We start from the raw sequence: 10,774 nt of genomic DNA, 5'->3' as shown, positions 1-10,774 counted from the left end.
GTTTCCGGAGCCCGAGGGTCATCTTTATTTAAACCCCCATGGGCCAGTGCTCCTCTGAGTGTTGGTCCGACCGAGTAGACTGCGGGGCCACCTTGGGGCAACTTGAGGGTTGGTTTTACTCGTAGGATGTCTCATCCGAGTGTGCCCTGAGAACGAGATATGTGCAGCTCCTATTGGGATTTGTCGGCACATTCGGGCGGTGTTGCTAGACTTGTTTTACCATTGTCGAGGATGTCTTGTAAAACCGGGATGCCGAGTCTGATCGGAATGTCTCGGGAGAAGGAATATCCTTCGTTGACCATGAGAGCTTGTGATGGGCTAAGTTGGGACTCCCCTGCAGGGATTTGAACTTTCAAAAGTTGTGCCCGCGGTTATGGGCAGATGGGAATTTGTTAATGTCCGGTTGTAGATAACATGAAACTTAACTTAATTAAAATGAATCAACCGCGTGTGTAACCGTGATGGTCTCTTCTCGGTGGAGTCCGGGAAGTGAACACGATGTTGGAGTAATGTTTGACGTAGGTTGTTCTAGGATCACTTCTTGATCATAGTTCTTCGTTCATGCTTTGCCTTCTCTTCTCACTCTCTTTTGCGAACAGGATAGCCACCATATATGCTAGTCGCTTGTTACAGCTCCACATATTACCTTACCTTTACCTATAAACTTAAATAGTCTTGATCACGAGGGTGCGAGATTGCTGAGTCCCCGTGACTCGCAGATTACTTCCAAAACCAGATGCAGGGACCGATGATACCGTTCCAGACGATGCGCTTGAGCTCAAGTGGGAGTTCGATGAAGACTCTTGCCGTTACTATGTGTCTTTCCCAGATGATCAGTAGTGGTGCCCAGTTGGGGCGATCGGGGACCATGTCACATGTTGCGGTTGATCTTTTATTTTGGTACCGTAGTCGGACCATGAGGGTATTGGATGATTGTAATGTTATTCATGTATTTGTGTGACGTGTTGAGTGTAAGCCAACTATGTATCATTTCCCCTTTTATTTATTTACATGGGTTGTTGTGAAGATTACCTTACTTGCGACATTGCTTTCAATACGGTTATGCCTCTAAGTCGTGCTTTGACACGTAGGAGATATAGCCGCATCGAGGGCGTTACAAGTTGGTAATCAGAGCCTTCCCCGACCTTAGGAGCCCCCTGCTTGATCGAATCGTTGGTGTTGTTGAGTCTAGAAAAATGTTTTGAGTCATTTAGAATTATATATTAGAGAGTTTAGGAATTCTTTTTACTCCCTAGTCCCTTCATCGCTCTGGTAAGGCATCCTGACGTAGAGTTCTGACTCTTCTCTTCTCAAATTTCACTAAAAAAAATTAGGATCATGCGGGTATCTCGGAATCGTTCCGATCGATTTATGACGAGAACATTCTTCTTGGTGCCTCCTGTCATTTAGGGGTTGTGGCAGTGTCCCGGGGAGTTATAGCCGCATCGAGGGCGTTACAAGATTGTCTCTCTCTCTTGGTGTCTTCGCCTTCTCGAACAGTCTTCCAGCTAAGCTTCGGCGGCTCTCCCCGCCGGTGCTTGTGCCAGGGCTTCTTGATGGCCTTGGGGGTGGTGACCAGGGCACCGCCGAGCTGATCCCTCCGCCCTCATCCTTCGCAGCCTTGCCACTCCCGATCTTGTCAGGCTGCGCTCGACAGGTCCTGACGGGATCGAGCTCGGCTTCTGCTCAGGCAGTCCCTTTGCCCTCTTCACCTCCCACTGCAATGACTAGGAGGAGAGGGACAAGAAAGGGGATTACGGGGTACTTATCTTTTTTAGTCTAAAATGCGTAGGCACTTGCCAAACTTTAGTCTAAATTATGTAATCTTCTTTATCCATGTTTGTGTTCTGTAAAATCTGTACTTGCTTATCAGCATATTAATGAAAAAGACAAGCCTTGCCAGGTACTTGTGCATGTATCATGTCCATGCAGAGGTGAGATGCCTCTATACATTTAAGTCAACAAGTTTTCCCCGACAGGCTATCCTCCTGGTGCCCTCAATTTGTTGCCGCAGGGCTAGGCCTGTCGGGCACAAAACTATGAAAGAGAGACCAGCCCCTCACCGAACCATTCTCCGTCAAAGGCCACTTCGACCATCTTTGACCGAAGCAACGTTCGGACCAAAGGATGGGAGCACCTATGTTTCGAAGGCGGCAAGGTTTTCATATGCAAAAGTTCCACTTTACAGAACACATATGGATAAGAAGGAACTTATCTGTTTGGCTTGCCGGGGACCTCTATGTAGGCTTGTCTTCGTTTCTTCTCTTCGGGACCAAGTCTGCAGTAAGAATCGTGCATCTTAGTGCAGATGAAAACAGAGCTACACACGGTCTTATCTACATGATCATGCTATGCTCATAATATGCTTATGCATCCATGCAATCTTCTTTGGGGCCCCAACGCTTCGTTTATTTATCTGTTGCTCAGGGTCTGCGCCTGGCTTTGTACAAAGGTTTACATGCAACATCAGCAAGGCTTGTACAAAAGGGTGGCTACCAGGCAGGGACTGACAGCCGTGCCTTACGGGTAGAACTTATGGAGATGCTCAATGTTCCATCAGTTTTGCAACTGAATGCCATCTCCGGCCTCTAGACGGACTGCGCCGAGTCTGGTGACTCGTACTACCCAGTAAGGACCTTCCCACTTTGGCGTCAACTTGTTTGTACCCTTGGCAGACTAAACACGCCTAAGGACAAGGTCGCCTTCCTCAAAGCTCTGAGCATGAACCCTACAATTGTGATAGCGACGCAGGGCTTGCTAGTAGAGTGCAGCGCGCGTAGCAGCCCAAAGACGGTTCTCCTCAAGTAGCACATCATTATCACGTCGGTGCTGTTCTTGCACTACTTCATCGTAGGCAAGTACTCGAGGTGATCCATATACTAGGGAGAAGGGAGTCTGGTCGGTAGCTCAATTTGGTGTCATACGGAGGGACCAAAGAACCACCGGCAACTTGTCGATCCATCGCTTGCCACACTTCTACAGCCTATCAAATGTTCTTGTCTTGAGACCTTGCAGCACTTCAGTGTTTACCCTCTCAGCTTGTTCGTTGCTTCTGGGATGGGCAACAGAGGCAAATGAGATCTTGCTTCCGAGGGCATGAACGTATTGCATGAAGGCGCGGCTTGTGAATTGGGTGCCGTTGTTGGTGATGATTCTGGCGGGTACTCCCGAACGGCACAACAATCCTTTGAAGAACTTGATAGCTGACTGTGCGGTCACCTTCCTCACGGGCTCCACTTCTAGCCACTTTTTGAACTTGTCGATTGCAACTTATAAGAATTCAAAGCCCCGGTAGCATGGGGGATGGGGCCCAGGATGTCGATGCCCCAGACCAAAAATGGCCATGACAAAGGGATCATTTGGAGAGCTTGAGTAGGCTGATGGATATTCTTGGAGTGGAACTGGCAGGCTTCACACTTGGTGACTAGCTCAATTGCATCAGAGGGCCGTGGGCCAGTACAAACCTTGCCGGAAAGCTTTCCCAACCAAGGCACTTGATCCAATATGGGAGACACACATACCCTTCTTCCCGGCAAATGCACTTCAATTTCACACCGTTGGGCCTTCTTTTGTATAGGGTGTCGTCAATGAACTGATACAACTGGCCCTCTGGGCTACTCTTTCAGCTTATTCTTGCTCTTCTGTAAGTTCTCCTGTTTAGAGGAAATAGAGTATGTGCCGCACCCAAGTTAGAGTCTGAGGCTCGACAACAAGGACCAGTGGCACCTCCTTGTTCACGAGAGCGCACGCCTCAACCACAAAGATTGGTAGTTTGGCGGGAGGGTGCAACTCACCGGTCGAAGTGAAGTTGTGCCCGCCAAGCTCTTTGCTAGGGGCTTCGGGAAGCTCTGCTGGGAGGGGCTTGCCAGAATCCAGTTTCCTCCTCTTTCTGGAGATTGTTGCCGGCGATATGGAGTGTTCAGTCAGATGGAGAACAAAAGTCCCTGGTTCCATAGGGAGTTTTGTGCAGCGAATTTTGACAGATGATCGGCAATGTTGTTTTTCACACGTGGCACATGCTCTGTTTGCAATCCATCAAAGCGATCCTCCAACTTTCTCACTTCCTCGACGAGAGCTTCGATCAATGGGCTTTGATAATCCTTGTTTACTTGCCTCACCACAAGTTGCGAATCTCCATGAATTATCAACTTCTTGATTCCCAATTCTGTTGCAATCCTAAGCCCGACAAGGAGTCCTTCGTACTCTGCAGAATTGTTGGTAGCGTTCCCCCAAGCAAAATGCATTTGAACGACGTACTTGAGATTCTCCCAAGTGGGAGCAACGAGAAGCACGCTAGCTCCTGCACCTTGTAGGGAGAAGGCACCATCAAAATACATGATCCATTATTGGGGTGATTCCTTGCCGTGGATAACTATCTCCAGCACTTCTTCATCAGGGGTAGATGTCCGCTCCGCAATGAGCTCTGCTAGTTCTCTGCCCTGAATAGTTGAAGTGTTCTCAAACTTCAAACCAAAGCTGGATAACTCCAAAGTCCATTCCACTATTCTTTCAATGGCCTCGTGGTTTCTGAGTGTGCGTTGCAAGGGGAAACGGGTGACTACCGTGATCTCGTGGGCTTAGAAGTAGTGGTGCAGTTTCCTTGAAGCCATGATGAGGCCAAAAATCAACTTTTGCACACCAGAGTACCTTGACCTAGCCCACCGCAGTAGGGAGCTGATGAAGTACACTGGCCGCTGCACCACCTTCTTCCTTGCCGTGATCTTGGAACTGTCCTTGTTGCTCCGCTCCTCCTTGTTCTGGTCTGTATCTGGCCTTGCCGGGATGAGTTCACTTTCCTCTCCAGAGGGGATAGTGGTTGCGGTTGTTGCTTCATCCACTCCCCGTTGTGCCACAACACAAACAAAATTGGGTTTGGTCGGGGTGGCGGGAGTGTATGGTTGGTAAGCCTATGCGGAAGTGGTGGTGGTTGATGAAGAAGAAACCGTCCCTAAGTAGCCTAGACACCTTAGGATACACAAATCACTCCTCAAGAAACCACTAATGCTAAGGGGAACAAAATTGGTTAGGTTGCGGAAGTCGGCGGTGGTTATGCGAAGGTTGTGGTGGAAGCCCTAGGCAAAGATGCCAAAGTTCCAAATATTTGATGGAGTCAAAACATGTTGGTGGTATTTTTGTAGGAAGGGGGATGTCAAGAGATTTTAAATGAGCTAAAGACTGTGAAAATCGGACTCCGGATGAATTAGTTATGGACAAAACGGTGAAACGGGGAAGCTGAAATGTACAGGGGCCGGACATCCGGGGCTCGGGCCGGATTTCCGAGGGTGTATGTCCAGAACCATGCGGATTTTGCATTCCAGGAGCCGGATGTCCGGCCAGATGGCCCGGATGTCCGGCCCGAAGAATCCAGATCTCGTTTGGGGCGGAAATGTTTGAATTGGGGGCGGAAATGGATGATTCCAAAGGCAAAATTGGAGATATTTCGTGGATGGAAAGTGGGGAAACTTGGGGGAAAGATAGATCTACTCAAGACACAACGAATCCATGGATTAAAATCAACAAAACATCATCAAACGAACAAATCACAAAAAAATTTGGGGCTATTTTTGCTGGGGATTTTCGAAATTGGGGAAGAACACAACAAAATTAGGCTAGAAAACACACCAGGGAGGCTCCGAAATCGTGATCTACATGGCTCTGATACCAAGATGATGTAGGGTAGAACCCTAATCGCCTGATCTTTCATGAAAGGAGCAGATCCCGCGAAGAACACGAGGAACACGAGGGGGAAAACAAGGGAAATCATGAGGGGAAACACGAGAGAATTACTCAACCAACAAGAAATAGTCACACATGTGCTAGATCCTCGAGTAGAAAGGGGAAGATACATGATCCAAAGTCAACAACGGACGATACAAGAGGTAACGGTCTTCTCTGTGAGGAGGTCTTGAGGGGGCCGCCCAAGAGGGGGTCTTGATGATCTTCTCCGCAAGGAGGTCTTGAATCCAAGGTGGATCTTCTCTGAAGAGGGGCTGCGGTCTCTCTCAAGGAGTAGATCCGATATGGATGAGCGAAGCTCTATCTCACAAATGAGCTAACACAACGCTAACCCTAAAACGTAGGTGGAGGGGGAGTATATATAGTCTAAGGGGCGAAGGGGTACATGGGCCACGGCCCAGATGCGCTGCACGCAAGCAGGGGGGTCAGATGTCCGGGCTTCGGGCCGGATGTCCGGGCCTTCCCGAGACGCCGGATGTCCGGGCGCTGGGGCCGGATGTCCGGGCTGGCAGGGTCCAACCTTGCTGCTCTCTGGAATGGCGGGGTCCGGATTTCCATGCTGGAGGCCGGATGTCCGGGGGCTCAGGAAGCGCCGGATGTCTGGGCTGGTCGCCGAATGTCTGGGCCTTGTAGACTTGGCTGCTGGCTCCTTGCTGCTGGTGACCCGTCTAGGGGCCGGATGTCTGGGCCAGGGCCGGATGTCCGGGTCCTGGAAGCTGTCTCCGTCTTCTTCCGTCGTCGCTTCCATGCTTCCCTCGCGGGTGGTATAGTTGTTCCTTGGCGCTTGCACTCCTCCTCCGCGTCTGTAGTGTTCCGACAATACCTATGCATGCACACGAGAGGGGTGTCAAGTAGTATACCATCCTCGAAGGGGTCAAGTGAGCACGTGTAAAGGAGATGATTCACCTTTATGTATGTGAAGTAGATGTCGCACGTCTCACTTGCTAAACGGACTCTTGACATGGTGATGTCCATAGGATGCTCCGCATCATCTCACATGGCTAGTCTCGATAGGCAAGTGACACAAAATGGGCTAGGGGTTATCAATGCAATGGCAAGGGAATATACAATGGACGGATACCACGATACCAAGATGATATGGAGTTTACCGTCCGCGGTGATGATGAGTGGCAGTGATCTTGATGGAGATACCAAGATGATGGAGACTCGTCCCTAAGAAGCCGAAACACCTTAGGAAACGAAAAAACCGCGAACTCAAAATCTCAAACGTCAAATGGTGGTAGCAGGAATGCGGTGGTGGTTTTGTGGAAGTGCAATGATGGGTTATAAGAGTAGGCGATGTGGAAGTGGAGGGTAAGGTTGGCTATACACAGTGTCGGAGTTGGAAGCACGGTCCCTAAGTAGCCTAAACACATTAGGAGACACAACGCACAACACAAACAAAATTGTGTTAAGTTGGGATGATGGAAGTGTATGGTGGACAAGCCTATGCGGAAGTTATGGTGGTGGTGGTTGATGAACAAGCAACCGCCCCTAAGTAGCCTAGACACCTTAGGAGACTCAAATCACTCCTCAAGCAACCACTAATGCGATGGGGAACAATATTGGTTAGGTTGCGTAAGTCAGTGGTGGTTATGCGGAGGTTGTGGTGGAAGCCCTAGGCAAAGATGCCAAAGTTCCAAAATTTTGGTGGAGTCAAATGGTGATGGTTGTATTTTTTTGGGAAGGGGGATGTCAATAGCTTTTCAACGAGCTAAAGAACGTCAAAAATGGACTCCAGATGAATTAGTTATGGACAAAATGGTGAAATGGTGAAGGCTGAAATGCCAGGGGCTGGACATCCGGGGGTGGGGGCCGGATATCCGGGCGCTGATGTCTAGAACCGTGCGGGTTTTATGCTCCAGGAGCTGGATGTCCGGCCCGATGGCCCGGATGTCCGTCCCGACGAATATAGATCTTGTTTGGGGCGGAAGTTTTCGAATTGGGGGCGGAAATTGATGATTCCAAGGGAAAAATTTGATGGATTTCATGGATGGAAAGTGGGGAAAATTGGGGATATGCTAGATCCACTTGAAACCAAGCAAAACCGTGGATCAAAATCAACAAAACATCATCAAAGCCAACAAATCACAAAAAAATTGGGGCTATTTTTGGTGGGGAAATTTCGAATTTAGGACGAAATAACAAAATTAGGCTAGAAAACACAACGGGGAGGCTCCGAAATCGTGATCAACGTGGCTCATGATACCAAGATGATGTAGGGTAGAACCCTAGTGGCCCGATCTTTCAGAAAGGAGCGAATATCACAATGAACACGAAGAACACGAGGAGGGAAACGAGGCGAAAATCACGAGGGGAACACAAGAGAACACTCAAACCAACAAGAATGATCACACATGCGCTAGATCCATGAACACAAAGAGAGATACAAGATCCAAAGTCAACAACAGACGATACAAGAGGTAACGGTCTTCTCCATGAGGAGGTCTTGAGGGGGCCGCCCAAGAAGGGGTCTTGATGATCTTCTCCGCAAGGAGGTCTTGAATCCTAAGGGATCTTCTCCGTAGAGGCCGCAGTCTCTCTCGTGGAGTAGATCCGATGTGGATGAGCAATGCTCTATCTCTAAAATGAGCTAAACCAATGCTAACCCTAAAACGTAGGTGGAGGGAAAGTATATATAGTCTAAGGGGCGAAGGGGTACATGGGCCTCGGCCCAGAAGCACTGCACGCAGGCAGGGAGGGCCGAATGTCCGGGCGTCGGGCCGGATGTCCGGGGCTTCACGGGGAGCCTGATGTCCGGGCAGGCAGGCCGGATGTCCGGGCTGACGGAGCTGGTCATGGTGCTCTCTGGAATGGCTTGTCCGGATTTCCGGGGGCGAGGCCGGATGTCCAGGTGTTGGCGAGGCGCCCGATGTCCGGGGCTGACGCTGAATGTCCCGGACCTGTAGCACTTCGGCTGCAGGGCTGCTGCTGTTGTTGACATCTTCAGGGGCCGGATGTGCGGGCGAGGGCCGGATGTCGGGGCAAGGGCTGGATGTCCGGGTCCTGGGAGATGTCTCCGTCTTCTTTCGTCGTTGCTTCCATGCTTCCCTCGCGTATGGTGTAGTTGTTCCTTGGCGCTTGCACTCCTCCTCGTCGTCCGTAGTGTTCCGACAATACCTATGCATGTGCACGAGAGGGGTGTCTAGTAGTATACCATCCTCGAAGGGGTCAAGTGAGCACGTGTAAAGGAGATGATTCACCTTTGGGTATGTCAAGTAGATGTCGCACGTGTCACTTGCCAAATGGACTCTTGACATGGTGATGTCCATAGGATGCTCTGCATCATCATGACCCTTGGTCTGATGGATCTTGCAGTACGGCCCATCAGCCTTCCCAGCCTTCTCGGCAGCCGTGACTTCCTGGCAATCAGTGCATGCGGCAATTTCCTTTCCGGGAGCCTCGGCCTTAGCCATCTTGCCGGTACTTGGGGTGCTCGGTCCTTCAACAACCAGCATTGCTTTGTCCTTCCACTTCTTGTTGTGTTTCTTGTTCTTCTTCTTCTGATTGGCGGCATCATCGTCGTCCTCTGAGTCAACGTCGACGCCATATTCTTCACCGGGGAGTCACCTACCCTCCTCTTGACGGGAACACTTATCCACCAGAGTGTATAGCTCATTCACAGTCTTGGGAAACCGGGCATTCATTTTAGAACGTATCCTGCGGTTGTGCATGTTGGACTGGAATGCAACTACCACAGCTGCAGGGTGGATGTCTGGAATGTTCCTATGCACCCGGCTGAACCTCTACATGTACTTCCGCAAAATTTCTCCTTCCTTCTGTGGGAGAAGCTGCAAGTCGCTGGGTTGCCCTGGTTCCTGATGGCCGCCTGTGAAGGTGCCAACAAACTCATGGCACATGTCAGCCCATGTAACACCCACGATGCGGCTATATCTCCCACGTGTTGGAGCATGACTTAGAGGCATAACCGCATTGTAGGCATGTCGCAAGAGGGGTAATCTTTACACATCCCATGTACTGAATAAGAAAGAGGTACAGAGTTGGCTTACAATCGCCAGTTCACACAATACATAAATATAGCATTACGTCATCCAAATACAATAAAGGTCCGACTACGGAACCAAAATAAAGACAACCCCAAATGCATAAGATCCCCGATCGCCCCAACTGGGCTCCACTACTGATCATCTGGAAAGGAAACGTAGTAACGTCCTGAGTCCTCGTCGAACTCCCACTTGAGTTCAGTCGCATTGTAACACCCCAGATGTAACTTTCCCAATTTGTACTCCAACTCTTGCCGTTTCCAGCGTTAAGTTATATTTATTTCCTCGGGTTCGGGTTTTGTGTCCATGTGTTGTTATCGTTGTCATGCATCTCATATCATGTCATCATGTGCATTGCATTTGCATACGTGTTCGTCTCTTGCATTCGAGTATTTTCCCCGTTGTCCGTTTTGCATTCCGGCGCTTCGCTCTCCTTCGGTGGTCATTTCTAGCTTTCTTTCGTGTGTGGGGATTAAACATTTCCGTATTGAACCAAGACTTGCCAAGCGGCCTTGGTTTACTACCGGTAGACCGCCTGTCAAGTTTCGTATCATTTGGACTTGGTTTGATACTCTAACGGTTAACCGAGGGACCGAAAAGGCCTCGTGTGTGTTGCAGCCCGTCACCCCTCTATTTTGGCCCAAAACCCACCTAACTCTGCTCCATCATCTAAAGCGATCGATCACGATTGCGTGGCCGAAAACCGCACCTCATTTGGACTCTCCTAGCTCCCTCTATGCCAATAAATAGGACCCCTCGAAATATCCCGGATCCCCTCTCCCTGAAACCATAAATCCCAGATCCGCGCCGGCCAGACACGTCCGCCCCGGCCGGACGCGTCCGCTCCACCGCCCGTGCCAACCACCGCCTGCCACGTGGCATCGCGCCGCCGCTGCCGCTGAAGCCCGCCGCGGCCCGGGCCAGGCCCCCGCGGCCCACTCCCTCCGCCGCCGCGCGCCCGCGCCCTTTTCCTCGCTCCGCCCCCATCGAGCGCCGCCGCCGCGCCGCGCTGCCACTGCCTCCCGCCTCGCGCC

This window comes from Triticum aestivum, chromosome 3A (genome assembly GCF_018294505.1).
Source record: "Triticum aestivum cultivar Chinese Spring chromosome 3A, IWGSC CS RefSeq v2.1, whole genome shotgun sequence".
Lineage (NCBI taxonomy): Eukaryota > Viridiplantae > Streptophyta > Magnoliopsida > Poales > Poaceae > Triticum > Triticum aestivum.
This window is presented reverse-complemented; position numbering follows the sequence as displayed.